The following is a 16,765-nucleotide window of genomic DNA, read 5'->3' on the forward strand; positions in this document are numbered from 1 at the left end:
GACAAATTTATTATGGAACTAGCTCCTCTCTAGTAACTGCAGAGGGATGTTTGGCAGTAGTGGGCCCTGATTTGGACCCATATTAATGATTTAAATTGTTCAATATGTAAAATTTGTCAAATATATTACTCTTACAAAAAGTCATGTTGATCGGGTATCGATAACCACTTGATCATATTGATCATATCACGTTTTTGTCACAATTTATTTTGAAAATTATATTTAAAAATTATTTTAAGAATGTGATCTGACAAGTGGTTATCAATCTCCAATTAACGTAATTTTCTACAAGAATGATGTACTTGACAGATTCTACATATTGAATGGTTTGAATTATTGATATGGGACCAAATTAGGGTCTACTAGCGCCAAACAACCCCTTTGGAGAGGAGCTGGGTCCATTTATTATAATTATATTAGTTGAATGAGTTATCACTACTTATATTTGTTATCAATACAATAATGACACATCACATAATAGATAAAATATGATATATGAATATAGTCATTATAATATTATTGGGAATAAATTATTGATTGCTCCTAAAACATTTCTCCGCATTAATCACCAATTTTATATCCAATTGTATCTTGAACAAAATATTAACATAAAATATTAACTTTATTATATAAATCAATGACAATAAGAAATAGTACCATCCGATATTACCCAAAGGACACTCAATACTTAGATAACAATATTAAGGACACTAACACTCTTATTAATAATAATATTTACAAAAATGTGCAAAGTCTGGATCAAATTTATTATTAGTTTTGAAGTATGAAAGCTTCATTTGGTAATGAATTAATAAGGATACTAATAAATGCCCCTAACATTTGTGTTGTCGATTCACGGAGATGGAGATTATGATGTTGACGTGGTCACAAATGATAGAATCAAAACTGAAAGGGACCATTTATTCAATTCGCTGATCATTATTTGATCAAACAAAACAAACACCAACGTAAAATCAAAATCATGCAACCCTTGTTGTAAACGTGTTCCCACCGTTACTGCTTCGTCTGTACACTTGCCTCTTCCACGCGACAAATTACTATTTCAGTTTACTATTTCGAATGCTAGGGAAGTTTTACGTAGGACTGGAGTCTGACTCAGCCTGAGTCATCCCTTTTTTCTTATACCAAAAAAATAAAAAATAAAAGTGATAAATTTTACTATTTTAGTTAATAAAATTTAAGTTAGAACACCATTGAACTTTAGAGCAAAGTAATTTTCCTGTGGCGGAAATTTTTTTGAATTTTTTTTTATGACCTCCACATAAATACATTTTTATGAGTTTTTGTAAAATAATCCCTAATTTTATAAATATGATTTTATTAATTCTATATTTCACTAGTATTTCACAATGAGCTCCAATTATTTTATATGCATGATTGTAAATAGTAAAAATTTGATTGAGTTGGTTTCATTAATATAAGCGGTGCATGTCACTTCTTCTTCTTCTTCTTCTTCTTTTAATTTTTTTTTTAATTTTTTAATTTTAAAGATTAAATGGTATGTTGTGGCAGAAGTGGGGTCTTCATTGATTGATTTTTAAATAGAACAACAATTGACATGAAATGAGTCCAAGTAACTTTTCATTTTTGGTTTACTAAAATCATATCAACCAAGAAAATGATTTAAAATAGTGGTCTAATATATTATCTATTGAGATCTAATTAACAGATCAAAATTTAAAATATGAAAAAAAAAACTTGGTAAATTTATTTATTTTTTTCTTCATGAAATACTTCTTGCTAAATTTCTGGTTCCGCCTCTCCTCCTAAACCATTTTTAATAGAATGTGGTAAATAAAATGTGACATAAATATATATCAAGTATAGTATTAAGTCTGAAATTCATGAATTTTATTTTTATTTTTCATAATTATATATTTATTTATTTTATTTACAAATAATCCAATCTCATAACATAATTGATGAAAAATTAAATAGGACGAAGTCTCGTGCACTATAGGGTCGAGTTTGATTTGGTTTGTATTTGACAAAACTTTGACAAAATATGTGAGCACAATATTCTTTTTTTTTTTTCTTATTAGTTAAAATAGTGTGATTATTCACTTTCAACTGATCAAAAAATACATTTTATTTACGTAGGGAACAAAAATAGTTTGTGTGGGTTCTAATCATCATCACTTTTCAATGTAATTTGACCATTAGATTTCTAGTAGTCATTTTCATGTTTGTGTCAATCTTCCAACAGATTTCACTTTCGTATGGTAGGTTTATGGGATATTGGAGGCAACAATTATAATAATAATAACAATACACCAAACAACATATCCCTGGGGCCATTCTCTGAAACTGAAAGTGCAAATTGGGGCCACAATTGACTTGATCATGGGGTGACACTGACATCATTCTTCGTCTCAATTCACATGGCCCTTACTTTATCAAAAATGATAAAAAGACTCTAAATTATTCAATATTTTATGCAACACTTGTATAAAAGACAATGTAGGAGAGGGTTCAAGGAAAAGAGTTGGAAAATTCGAAGATCTTCGAAGATCCTTGAAGAACAACTTCGAATTCTCTAGAACATGATGAGAGGCTTAGATTCTTCAATAATCTCAACTTAGAAACACAACAACAAAGGAGATGATGGAGATAAGAGATTGGGTGAAGAAGAAGGCAAAATGGCTAGAGAATAGAATAATGACAAGGCTCTCCCATAGATCTCCCACTTTCACTCTCAAGGTTGATAATGGAGAAGGGAAATTAGTTCTTTCTCAAGAGTTAAAAATCTCCAAAATCCATCCCTTGTAAAGCTATGGGTGGGTGCTATTTATAGGCACCTCATGATGTAGGATGGACCCCATGTGCAAGGCACATGGGGGATATTCTCTCTAACCACCTTGTCCGAGGAGGTGACTTCTCCGAGGATGAGAAAACCCCGAAGAGGAGATCAATCCCTCGGCGAACCCTTCTTCTTAGCCACACCTAACCAATGATCCCCAATCATCCCAAAGGGTCAGGGGTAGTCCCAGAGGACGTCCTGCCGCAAAAAATATTGCCGAGTCTCATGGACCCCCCGGGGTCGTGCCACCTCGACCCGGGTATAGGCTAGTTTAACCGAAGAGTGAATTTATCTCCACTCACCGTCCTCGGGATCGGGTCCTTTGTTCGAACTCCATTAAGCCCATGGTTCTGGTGCGTAGATCCCGGAAAGCTCCGAGCCCGCAAGTGTTCTGGGACTCATTAACGGAGCGACTTCTGGATTGCGTCTGAATCCGTTCGAAGCCAAGTGTTTCGGACCTCTAGGTTCGTGGATCCGAACCCTTTCGAGTCCGAGTGCCTCGGATCTCTAGGCTTGCTTAATACCCTTTCGAGTCCGGGCCCGAGTAAGTCTCTAGGTTCGTGGATCCGAACCCTTTCGAGTCCGAGTGCCTCGGATCTCTAGGCGTTCTTAATACCCTTTCGAGTCCGGGCTTGAGTAAGTCTCTAGGTTCGTGGATCCGAACCCTTTCGAGGCTTGGAGCGATTCAATCCGTTTGATGGCGATAAATCTGGGCCCACCGATTCTTGGACTTGCAATAAATTCGGGCCCACTAATCTTGGGCTATTGGGCCTAAATAATTTTAGTGGGCTCAAATTAGCCCCTCTTACAGACAATATGTGATGATAGATACATATTATAATGTTCTTGTACATCCTTTGAAAACACGAAAAGAAAAAACTATTAGAGGAGCAAATTCAACACGATAGCGAATGGGTTGTCCCTTGGCCCATGACTGAACATGCCAATCCCCCATGTGTGCACAAGTCCAAGTGGACTAGTATTTGAATTTTTAAAAACCTGTTGGTGTGTTTTCACATGTCTAAACAATCTCCTGGAAAGTGCCATTAAGGAATTGGTCAAACAAATCTTCATACAAAAACATATGAAAACTGCACAATTGAGGGAGTCAGTAAAAGTCAACCTCAATCAAGCTTCATAGATCAAATCCACTCTAGCCGTCTGTTAGCACCCTAGGACTTGGACAATTAGGTTGGCATGAGGTGGCACTTTGCACCTACGTCAACCGTCCAAGTCAGGCATGAGAGAGACGTGTCTAAGTCAAGGTAACAATGTGATAACGATAATGCCACACGACTCAAAAACAAGTGATGCTTCATGTGAGCAAATGCAAGGCTAGACTTAATCTGAATACTGCTAACAGCATGGGTTTGTTGGGTTAGATAGTGTAAAAAGAAATGTATTATTGATTGATGAGTTGATTGATGTGTTACAAGATTGATATATTCTGTATATTACAACTCCTATATATAGAGGAGAAGATGGTAGTGGAGTGTGTGATAGTGGAGGTGGTAGGTGTGGAGAAAAATAGTGGAGGTAGTAGGTGAGTGGTATAGTGGAGGTGGTAGGTGTGGAGAAAGATAGTGGAGATAGTAGGTGAGTGGTAAATTCTAACAGCCCCCCGCAAACTCAAGGAGGATAGAAACTAACCAACTTGAGTTTGGAGAGAGGAGCAAAACAAGAAAATACATAAAAATAAAAAAAAGATAGGAGACACTGTATGGTCGTGTCAGACCGTTGGTGAAGACACTGTATGGGGTGTCATAACGTTGTAGAGGACACTGTATGGTGGTGTCAGACCGATGTAGAAGACAGTTTATGGGGTCATGTCGGACCGTTGTAGAAGACAGTTTATGGGGTCATGTCGGACCGTTTGTAGAAGACAGTTTATGGGGTCATGTCGGACCGTTGTAGAAGACAGTTTATGGGGTCATGTCGGACCGTTGTAGAAGACAATGTTGTGACAGTTTACGGAGTCTTGCTGGACCCTTGTAGAAACTAACCGGAATCTATGTCGGGACAGTTTACAGAGTCTTGTCGGACCCTTGTAGAAACTAACCGGAATCTATGTCGGGACAGTTTACAGAGTCTTGTCGGACCCATAAAGGAGCTAACCGGAATCAATGTCGGGACAGTTTACAGAGTCTTGTCGGACCCATAAAGGAGCTAACCGGTATCAAATGTCGGGACAGTTTATAGAGTCTTGTCGGACCCATAAAGGAGCTAACCGGAATCAATGTCGGGACAGTTTACAGAGTCTTGTCGGACCCTTAAAAAGTCTCACCCTCAAAAGGTGTGCCCAATTTTGTCAAAAGGCGTGCCATCAAAAGGCGTGCCATCAAAAGGCGTGCCCAATTCATCAAAAGGCGTGCCATCAAAAGGCGTGCCATCAAAAGGCGTGTCCACTTTATCAAAAGATGTGCCATGAAAAGGCGTGCCAGTTTGTCGGGCGGCAAGAGGCGCGCGATACGCGTGGCTGCCGCGGCTATTTAACCAAGACGAAGGCTGAGGCTGAGGCATACCATTCTGAAACCTCTGAAACCAACCCTTCGCTGTAAAACTCTGCCTCTGCGGAGAGAGAAACTGTGGAACACTTTGTTGCCATTCTGTCACCAACCCTTCCGAACATTACCAGTCTGAAATTGCTATTTCGCTGAAACACTTAGCAACCCAAAAACATGGCCTCTTCTTCCCGTCCAGTTACCCAGAACCTGCTCACGCTCTTTCCAGAACTGAACGAGCCCACAAGAGAAATAACTGGTGCGGTGGCCAGTGAACCGCAACCAAACACCTCTGGTTTTGCTCCATTGAACTTTCCGATGCGGTCGGTGGAGCAAAAAATGGCGATGCAAACTGATATTGAGGCTAATCAGTATACTCTGAAGTCATGCGTGGAAACCATGACGGCGGTCACAAATTTGTCGAACCGGCTGCAGAGTAGGACAAATGAGGTGCAGCATTTAAATTCCCAGCTGGCTCTGCTCCAACGCATGTATAAGGATGCGCGAGCAGAGATAAGCGTGCTAAGGGCAGAAAATAAGGAGCTGAAGCGGAAGGCCACCGTGATGTTCCGATTTGGAGGTCCTCCATATGCTGCAGTGGAGGAGTATGGGGGAGTGAACGTGCTCAGTGGACAAGGAAACACGGAGACCGGACTGGCACGGGACACCCAAGATAAAGGTAAGAAGAAGAGACCTGCAGTAGAATAGAGAAGGAAAAGAAAAATCCCACTGTAGGTGTGGTTGTTTTGTTTGTATTTTATTTTATTTTATTTTATTTTATTTTATGTTGTGTAAAATGATGATCGGGGTGAGGCCCGATATGAATAAAATGAGTTTGCAGTTCGTCTTCTTCCTCCGTGTTTTTTTTTTTTTTTTTTTTTTTTTTTTTTTTTTTTTTTTAAGAAAATAAATAAATAAATAAAAAAAATAAAAGAAAAGAAAGAAAGTGGAGCAACGGGTGAAGTGCAAAAGGTGATGATAATGTTTTGTGAGTGGAGAATAAAGAAAAGAAAAGAAAGGGATGGTGTGCTATTGCTAGTGCTGGTGGTGCTGTTTTCAAGCCCCGTGATGGTTGGGATGATTAAAAAAAAGGGACCATGTGCAGAGAAGGGACCAGAGAGAGCTGAGAGAGGGAGAGACTTAGGACCCTTTTGCAGCATAGCCATAGAGATAGAAAGAGGTTGCTTTGGCAGAGATCTGTCTGGCTCTATCCACCTATCGATCCTCACAGAAAATAGAAGGATATAGATAGATATACTTTGGCTTGCAATTAATTGTTATCTGTATGTGAACCATGGTCAATCAATATGGCGGAGGGAGGTCTGTTTGCAGAGATCTGTCTGCGTCGCCATGGCTTGGAGGGTGCAACAAGTCAATCTGCACTTCAGGAGGAGCAAGTGCGGGAGACTCCACAAAATGAAGATTGGGGTCCCCTGCAAGCTTCCTGGCAAGGTACAAGAAAGGTTTTTCAAAGTTATAGTTACTCTTAGCAGAGATTTCATAGTACTGCAAATTCTTCTTCCTGTGGAATGTAACCTGCTTTGCCTTGACCTGCCTGTTCTTCACATCAACCTTGTTTCCATAAAGAACAATGGGTATATTCTCACAGACCCTGCACAAATCTCGGTGCCAGGTGGGAACATTCTTGTATGTCAATCGAGCAGTAACATCAAACATGATGACTGCACATTGCCCATGAATGTAGTAACCATCTCTAAGACCACCGAATTTCTCTTGCCCAGCAGTATCCCAGCAATAAAATCGGAGTTTCCCACAGTTTGTGAAGAAGTCCAAAGGGTGAACTTCGACACCAATGGTTGGTTCGTACTTCTTCTCAAATTCACCAGTGAGATGCCTCTTCACAAAAGTTGTTTTCCCAGTTCCTCCATCACCAACAATGACAAGCTTGAAGCTCGGGTAATCAACAGTCTGTGGGTTCGGCAAAGCCATTGGATTTGAATATTCTGATACAGTAGCTTGGTGTGTTGGAGACAGAGACAGAGAAAGAGAGAGAGTATTAGAAAATTTTGGGTTTGTCCGGCGGACGGCCAAGGCGAGGCTGCCGTCCGCCGGTGAAGCGGAATCACTAAATTCTCAACCTTGCTCTGATACCATGTAAAAAGAAATGTATTATTGATTGATGAGTTGATTGATGTGTTACAAGATTGATATATTCTGTATATTACAACTCCTATATATAGAGGAGAAGATGGTAGTGGAGTGTGTGATAGTGGAGGTGGTAGGTGTGGAGAAAAATAGTGGAGGTAGTAGGTGAGTGGTATAGTGGAGGTGGTAGGTGTGGAGAAAGATAGTGGAGATAGTAGGTGAGTGGTAAATTCTAACAGATAGATTAGTGGGCTTGGCACTTAGTGGCAAACAAAGACTCACAAATTCGTGGGTCAAACTCAGGAGGGTTCAAAGGCTGACATAGATGGCAGTTATGTTGGCATGATGCAAGGCTAACAAACATAGTAATTATTGGCAGTTATGCTTGCAAGGAGCCATGACAAAGAATGCTAGAATTAAGGATCTAACCCAAGGCAGTTCTTGGCGGTTATCAACAATTATTTCCTACAGTAGCCTTTGATGGTTTGAAATTAACCCTAGCAGCTGGGAGTGTCAACTACTTATAACTGATTTGTAAATACCTTTAAAATGCTAAGACATTGAGAGTTCCAGGAAGAGTGTGTAACATGTACGATTGCTCTTGTATCCTTGTATTATCTTGTGATAATAAAGATTGGAAATGGTTCATGTAATGTATTTGTACATGCTTGTTTGTCTACAAACCTCATTGTAAATAATTCATGCATGTTTGGCTGAGACTAAGTGCTGTAACTCAATATCATTGTAAGCTAAAATTTTAACTTGAAAATTGACCCTGTAACACCGTCTAATATGCAAATGGAGGAATATTCGTTGCCTTGTTGACAATGTAGCTTATAAAATACAACCCCAAAACAGTTTTCACTCCACATTATTTTAAATTCAACTAAACAAAAGGACTAATGCCCTATTTATTCATTGAAATGAGATGTAATAGAATCAAATGGTCATTCGTTGAACTCCCCTATGAAATGATTTTTCATTTGCAATGTATTTTTCATTAGTTTTTTAGTTAAACCAAACATGTGTATAAATATTTTGATAAAATAATTATTCCATTCTATTTCATTCTAATGAAACCAAATACTACCTCAAAAGGGAAAGTATCATCAGGTCATACATTTAACAATCACAATGCATCTTGCTATTGCCAAATATCATATAAAACTCATGACAGTCAGATACACAGTGAATCTTACATCCCTCAATCCATATATACCAAAATCTGGTGTGAATTACATATAGCTTTTATTTGACATGCGATGGATTAAATCTAAAACCACACGATGGTTGTGGTTCTTGCAAATGGATATGATTTGGGGAAATGGAAAAATTACCTATCCAGACTATCCTCTCTGGGAACCCCCAGAAGAATGCCCATTCACCTGTCGAGTACAGTATTGAAATCAACAGGCTCACCACTCTCCTCCAGCCTCTGAATCACGCTTGCAATGTGATCGGCCCTGTAACCCATGCTCATCAATTTATCAATCAACTCATTGTAGGGATGATTGCACGTGAATTGAGGTGGACGAAAAAGATTACCACTAGCATTTGGTGGGACCTCGAAGAGGAACACTTGTTGGAGGATAACCGCCTTGTGGAAAGTGAGGTTGTTGGGGTGGTGGTGTATGATGTTTCTGTCCACCTTCACCTTCATACATCATATAACCAGAATTTGCGTGGGGCCCAGAAGTTGTGTATCCATTGTTTGGCTGTACTCCAAAACTGCTCTTGAGCTGCTGAGGCGGAGTCTGCTGTTGGACTGTTCTACCAGGCCCACCATATTCGTAAGGCATTTGTTCTGCTCGGCTTGCACCCGGTTGAGGAATTCCTGAATAGGGCACCTGTTGCATTGGCATGCTGTTTGGGAGTGTTTCTGGCGGGGTGGGGTTTGTAGGTTGACTAGGCAGATAAGGAGTGTAAACTGTTGTTGACGGGGGCAGCCTAATCTAGGGTTGCATAGATGACTGCGGTGGTGTCACCTGCTGCCCCCACTGCCGCTGATACTGAGGTAATGTGCTGGCTGCGGTGATACCCTAGAGATGTCTTGCATTTGGGGAGTTTGATATTGAGAATCACGTGGCAGATATTGACCCTGAGATGGCTGGGTGGGGGCTGGTGCTGGTGCTGGTGCTGGTGCTGGTGCTGGTGCTGGTGGAATTAGCATCTGGTCTGGAGGTAAATAATATGCCAGCTATTGGGTCGCATTTTGGGGTGGAGGGGTCCCACAGGTTGAGGTTGCTGTTGCTGTTGCTCAACAGGTCTGGTAGGGAGTGAAGGCTGTGGGGCAACTGAATGAGGCAGGGCAAGAGCTAATTGCTGGCCATGCATGTCTGATGTGTTCTTGGTCTTTTTGGGATCGGAAGCTGGTGGTGCAGTTCTCTCCTCATTCTGATGGGAGTGGCTAGTGGAAGAGGATTCTTTTTGTGCAAGGTGAAGGTTGGCAAGTTCTTTCTGTGTTTCAGCAAGTTCTTGCTTGTCTCTTAGGATCTGTACAGACCTGTGGACCTGCAATAGACACCATACAGAGAATACTCTAATTGCTTTATTTAATTGAGGAAGTGGACTATTATAAGACCAATTTATGAATTGAAAAGGAAAGCAAATAACAAATCACATCTATAAAGATGATGGCAGCTGACATCAGAATCATACAGCAGCAGGGCAAGCTGTGTTCTTCATATCATTATACTAATAATGCACATAGGCTTAGACATGAAGGCTATCCATTTGTTCTAACAAAAGTAGAGGAGGATAAATAAAAACCAAAACATCTCTCCACCATCTTGTGCCTTCAAATTCTAGTAAATTACCACAAACTGCCAAGCACTTAATAAATAAATAAAACAGCAGTTCTATTATCTGCAGGCTCCCCTATGTACACTCTAAAAACCAAAGTATCCTGCAAACATGATTCAAATAGCTACAGATATCCTTCTGCTCAACTCTTTCCAAACTGTTGAGAGGCAAAAATTCGGAAACTCTACCACAAAACTATTTAGGGTATATATAACTGGCACCCCTGAGGTTTGTTCTTAATACAAATTAATCCCTGTGATTTGGGTCAGATTTTGAGTGGTTTGGGTCTGAGTTGTGTGGTTTGCAGGTTGGTAATGGTTGGAGGTCGGAAGTGATAGACGCAGGTGATGTGGGGGGATATGGTGGTGGTGGGGTGGCACTGTAGCAGGGATGAATAAGGCAGAGGTGTAGTGATGGGATAGGGGTGATGCAGGGGGAGATGTTGGTGCTTGGATTGTGAGAGGGCTGGCAGCATCAGATCTAAGGGTGGAGGGTGGTGGGAATGAATGGAGGCAAGGTGTGGCCTTGATTTGCAATAATTTTGATCTGCAATGATTTTGTTCAGTTTTAGTCTTGATTCTGAGTTTTGCAATGGTAGTGTTCTATCACAAAGATGGAGGTCGTGTTTTTGTCGGTTGGGAGGGTGGTAAATTTTTTTAGGGTAATTTATTATTGTTGTTACTTTTAATGAGAGACAAACACAGACGGGGGTGCAGTGTGATTTCTGAAATATGGAGGGAGAATTTGTATTAAACATAAAGGTGTCAATGTAATTCATCCAAATATTTACCTAGGTTCGATAACATGAATTTTAGAGCTCAAACATCCATTTATATCATTGCCACAACAGTTCCATAATAGATAGGAACAATAGATATCAGTGCTTGATCTGTGTTTTTAGATACTAACGTTTTTTAAGAAAATTGAACTCACCTCTTGGAGACGATTCTCGAGATATTTAAGCTTTGATTCTGCTTCCCCATGATCATGAACGAAATCAAAACGTATTTCTCCAATGGATTTATCAAGATTATAGCAATACAATTCCAACTGCAACAGACGTGAACTAATTCCTTCAAGGAAACGCATGAGGTTGTCAGCATATTTCTTCATGGTCTTTTCAACAGTAGCGGCCATATCTTGGTTAAAAGATTCTTCCGGTGTACTATAGGTAGGAGCAGGGGAACATTGATGATCTTGCCATCCTGCTTTTATGGAATTCCTGCTCAATAATCAATAGAAGAATGAATATAGCATTGTCAAACTGCCAAAAACAATTCCACTTTTAAACAAAATAAACACAACAATATTCATTGATAATAATCCATAATGATCTTTAATGAATAGGAAACAGATCATATATATAATTTATAAACAAACAAAATGGTTTGAACTCCAGAAAAGTGACCCATCCTGTTTTCTCAACAATTTTGGAATGATAATGAAGAAAAGAGTTTTCTAGCAAACTTTGAAGAGCTGTCTGAAATTCGTCTAGAGTAATATCATAGTATCGATTATCCCGACTAAACAACTGATTTTCATGTTACTATACTGGAAATGCAAACAGGGCAAGACAGGAGACAACATTTCTGGAAAGAAATCAAAGCAATTAAAAGGCAATAAATATTTTGATCAGCAAAGGACTAAAAAAAGTAAATGATTTAGGCTTGCACAAATGAGCAATCAGTATCTTGGTAATAAAACATTGCTACTCTTCATATCAGGTACTCTAAAGCTTTTGCTGCCTTGAGATTCATCACAAGCGCCTGCCTTGAGCAAGGTTGTTAAGATCGGGATCCTACACAAGATCGTTTTGGGGGTCTGTCGGATCGGATCGTAGGATCAGATTGAGGATCGTAAGATCCTACCAAAATGATAAAAAAGGAAATAATTTTTATATGGCTAAGTAATACTATCAAAATGTATATAGAATGACCCCCCAAAAAAAGAAATTTAGCAATTCAAGTAGCATTCAAACATTTTTTCTCAATAAAAGAAGTCAAAAGCATTATAAAAGAAATTTTTTCTCCAGCAACATTTTCCTCTGCCTCCCTTTTCCCAAACCAGAGGTTGACATTGTGTAGTGATGCTACTATGCTAGTTGTGTGCTGCAAATTGTGAAAATTAAAAGAAATTTTTTCAGTAACGTTCAGGGAAAAAGAACCAAAGGAGAACAACAGCAACAACAACAAAGAAGAACCAAAAAAATGAAGAAGAAAAAAGAAGTAAGAAAAATGAAGAAACAGAAAAAAAATAAGACTCCGTTTAATTTGGTTTTAAAATCATGATTTGAGTGTAGCGTTGTGATTTAAGTATGGAGTTGTAAGTTGAGTTTTGAAAAAAAAAAATTTGTTTGAATAAAATATTGAATTTTTTTGAAATTATTTATTTTAATATTTAAAAATGTTTAAGAAAATTTTATTTTTTTATTTTAAATATATAATTTTTATTTTAAATATTTTATTTTATTTTTTTAAATATTTTAAACTTAAGTTCTGAGTCTCTCGCTTTGATCAGGACAACCCAATCATTCAAGCAAATATATATATATATAATACTCAGAAACAGACAATCCAACTACAGAGATGAGAGAAGAGGAGGAAAAAAGAAGTCGGGAGAAGAAAAAATGGTGATTCGAACTACATACAAGGAAGATTCGAAGAATCGAACACATACAAGGAAGATTCGAAGAAGAGCAGTGAAGAAAAAGAAAAGGAAGAGCAGCGAAGAAGAAGACCAGCAGTAATGAAGAAGAAGAAACGAAGAAGAAGACAGAAAAAAGCAAAAAAAAAAAAGAGGAAGATTTGAAGAAAATGCATACCTGGTTACACAAAATCTAAAGCTTTGATGTCCAATTTCTCTTTCCTCTATTTCTCTTGCCCTAATGGCAGCTCAGAGGATCAATTTTTTTTTCTTCTTTTATCCCGACAAAGGCTTGTTTGACTTGAAGTTACCAAAAAAATACCCTATTAATCAGGATTGCATGGAATCACGATCCTGATATGATCCCGTTGATCCTAACGATCCTTCAACGATCCTGTCATTGGCTCGATCTAGATTACGAGTCGGATCGAATGGTATATATTGGATCGTACGATCCTACGATCCGGATCGCGATCTTAACAACATTGGCCTTGGCCTTGAGGACAGGTGAAGTATACAAACTAGGCTAACCATAGCAACTTGAACCTCCAATAACACAACTTAGCATAATTTCCCAATGCTCCCTCCATATCCAACTTAAACAAGAGAATAAAAGAACTAATAATGCCAAGATGAAACTACATATGTAGAGAGGATAGCCAACAAAGGTCACCAAATTGTGGGAGATCCAATAATATATTATTATGTAAATGGATTCTTTAGGGATCAAACCAAAACTAACTCAAATCATTTTGATTGACCAAGCAAGTCACAGATAATACCTTTACAAATAAATAGAGTTCACCCAAACAATCAACTTATTGTCTCAAATACATCACCATATTCTTTATCCAATGAATCTGTAGAATTTTTCAAATGTAAAAGCCAAATCTGGAATATACTAAAAGATGGAGAAATCACTGGTCATGGTCCCTACAATTAACCCCAAGCCCAACAATAGGTTACTAGTGTTATGCAAAGCTCAGCACAGCACCATCACATTTGGTACTGTATGCTCTAGGGAGCAAAAGTAGCCCATTCCCATCAGAAAATTTCAGGTCAGTAACAACTTCGTTGGAGAGTGTGATCAAGGTATTCAAATCATCAAATTCACAAAGAAGCATGTCAGATGCCTGATTCTTTTTAAAATCTCTCAAGAATTGTCGCGCAACAGGATTTACCTTGACCTTTAACTAGTCCCATGAGAAATTTTACTAATGGTAAGTATTCCAGGCTTTTTGGCACCTGTTCCATCCAATTTATTAAAGCAAAAGATTATACAAACAAAATTTACAAATCCAGCGAACTGTAGCATTCTTGATTACAATAGTGTAACTTGTAAGTGCCCGAAATAGCATAGGTTGGCAATTCCATGACTTGTATTGTAGCAAGGGTGCACTTCAATTGAATATCCAAAAAGGGATTTGGGATGGGAAAGCTCATACAAGCCTCAAGGACTTGAAAACTTCAAAGCAGCATTACAGAATCAAAAGCTAAAGGCTAAGGATGAACTAAAAAAGAAACTTCATTAACAAGGAGGATGCCAACTTGACAAGTAACAAGAAAACCAAAATGCCATGGGTATAGCCATCTAGGATCATGAAGTAGACCTTAGAATAATTTTAGCAGGTTAATCTTGGTTGACCAAGAGTAAGATTGGTTGATCGTTTTGGTAGATGGAGTCCGACTCCTTGTCCTTCCAAAAACTGTAACTTAGGGTCTAAAGACTGTAACTCAGGATCTTATTCGAATCTTTAAGTGAAACCAATTGCAAATGAAACTAGACTTCTAGAGTTAGATGGACACAAATTTCACCCAAATCAGAGACAAAATGACCAAGTTAAGTTGTTCCAAGTTAGAACTATGGTGCTAGTAGAAATTTAGAGGGCCTAATCAACCAGGCTTAGTCCTAGTCAACCAAAGCTTGGTTCTAGTTGACTACAAATGCTTCTTATCGATTAGGGTGTCTCCAAATTTGAAAAAAAAAAAAATAGTTGTTAGCAAACAGCTATTACATATTGAATATATGAGATGAATGTTAATTATTGAACACGTCATTAATACCATTTTACTTGTATAGGTGATTATTAGACTTATATCATTCTTAATTGGGTAAAAGGGCATAGACCTTGACATTAAATATTTCTTGTAAACTTGCAAAGATATGCTGACCATGAGTAAGGTTCATGGCCTCCCCATTTCAACACAACTTTTGCCCAAAGATGTATCAACTTCATCCAACTAACTTCAGAGAAATACAACACTAGATTTCACTCACTCAGCCACAATTCTAATAAATTCAATCAAAACCCATATTTTCCAGTTTAAAAAAAAAAAAAAAAAAATGTTAACTGTGATTCAACAATAATTTTCTCCATTCAAGTAAATGAAGCAGAAAGTTTAATTTCGCTAATCCACAATCACAGCCACACAAATGACATCTTCCTCACCAAGCTGCAGTAATGCGCATTCCCTGATCTTTTTTTTTTTTTTGACAACTCGGTATCTGACCCACTAGACTAACTAATGTGGGAGACCAATCCCACCGTCGGCGGGGGTTGGGATTGGAGGCGGGGTCAATTAAAGCCAGGGAAAAGCCCCGTATAGACTAGCACAAAGAAATTGTTTGCACCTGAGACTTAGAGAGGCAACCCCTTGGGGCTGCGCATTCCTTGACTCTAATTCTCATTAATAAACTAGAACTTCCATTTAGCATGAAAATTACGCCAACACTAACATGTAGCACATACCCTCATTATCATCTAAAGCATAAAGCAAAGTTCAAAGGCCTAGCTTGTTTTCAGAGGTAGAATGAAGGGAATTCATAGTGAGGGGATTGATAGTGAGGGAATTAAATAAAATTATGTTTGTTTTGATGATACTTGTTAGTATAAAAATTATTAAATTATTTTTATATAAAATAATAAAACAAATAAAAAAATACAAAAAATTAAATATTAATGTTCAAAAAAAAATTCCCAATATGTAAAAAATAAAAAAATTTCTAATCCCCTCATTATTTTTCTAATATCACCTCCACCTCCTCCTCCTCCATCCCAATCCTCCTTCCAACCTCCATCTCAATCCCCTCCTCCGTCCTAATCTCTTCTCCAACTCTACAAACAAACACAACACCTCCATCCTAATCCCATTCCATCCTTTACACCCAAAAACAAACGGGGCCAAAACCCCAAAAAATCGACTTGGCAAGCACAAAAATTGAAGCTCCCCTAACTAAAACATTTAATTCTCAATCCACTTAGGGAAACACGAAATCAACAAGATCTTTTTACCATCCTATTTCCAATCAGTCCACATAACGAAAAGACACGAGCTATGCACAGCCTCAAATTTCGCAGCATAACAAAGGATAATTCTCAAACACTCTAGTATATTCCAAATCAAAATCCAAAAACCCTAAACTACCAATCACACAATTTCGGCTAGAAATCAAACCGATATCAAGCATACGAGAATAATACCTTGGCGGAATTGGATCCGATCGCAGAATCATAGTGATTTCCATTAGAATTATCTTGATTGCCGAAGTCCCCGTACGAGCAGAGAATGTCTTCGGTGGCAAAGTCGAACCCTTTCGAAGCAGAGTTGTTACGACCCAATGATCCGGACGCCATGGTCAGAGATCGAAAATGCGAGCTTTGTTTAAGCCGATGGAAGCACGGAGAGAGTGAAAAGTTAGGGTTTTCAGAGAGGATAAACAAAAATCAGAAGAGCTTCGTTTCCAAATATATCTATAGTGGCTATTTTTTTTGAGTAGTTTGTTTGGTTGTTTTTTTTTTTTTTTTTTTTTTTTTTTGGGAGGGGGGGGGGGCATGGGTTTGTTATTTGATTATTTTATGAGGTTATTTTAATTTGAGTATTCTTATAAATT

General features: G+C 38.3%; 2 pseudogenes across 2 annotated transcripts; both read right to left on the reverse strand.

Annotated features, from left to right (window-relative positions):
• Positions 1 to 4,209: 4,209 nt before the first annotated feature.
• LOC145797199 (GTP-binding nuclear protein Ran2 pseudogene) lies at positions 4,210 to 7,652 on the reverse strand (annotated as a pseudogene). Its single transcript, XR_014338422.1, has one exon. The product of XR_014338422.1 is annotated as a GTP-binding nuclear protein Ran2 pseudogene (transcript).
• An 897-nt stretch (positions 7,653 to 8,549) lies between these two features.
• LOC114300074 (uncharacterized) lies at positions 8,550 to 16,633 on the reverse strand (annotated as a pseudogene). The gene is made up of 3 exons (XR_014338423.1): positions 16,356 to 16,633; positions 11,164 to 11,452; positions 8,550 to 9,939 (listed from the first exon to the last, which is right to left on the reverse strand). The product of XR_014338423.1 is annotated as an uncharacterized LOC114300074 (transcript).
• Between the last annotated feature and the right edge of the window lie 132 nt (positions 16,634 to 16,765).

The sequence above is a fragment of the Camellia sinensis genome, chromosome 8, assembly GCF_055761805.1.
Source record: "Camellia sinensis isolate YWXY chromosome 8, ASM5576180v1, whole genome shotgun sequence".
Taxonomy (NCBI): Eukaryota; Viridiplantae; Streptophyta; class Magnoliopsida; order Ericales; family Theaceae; genus Camellia; species Camellia sinensis.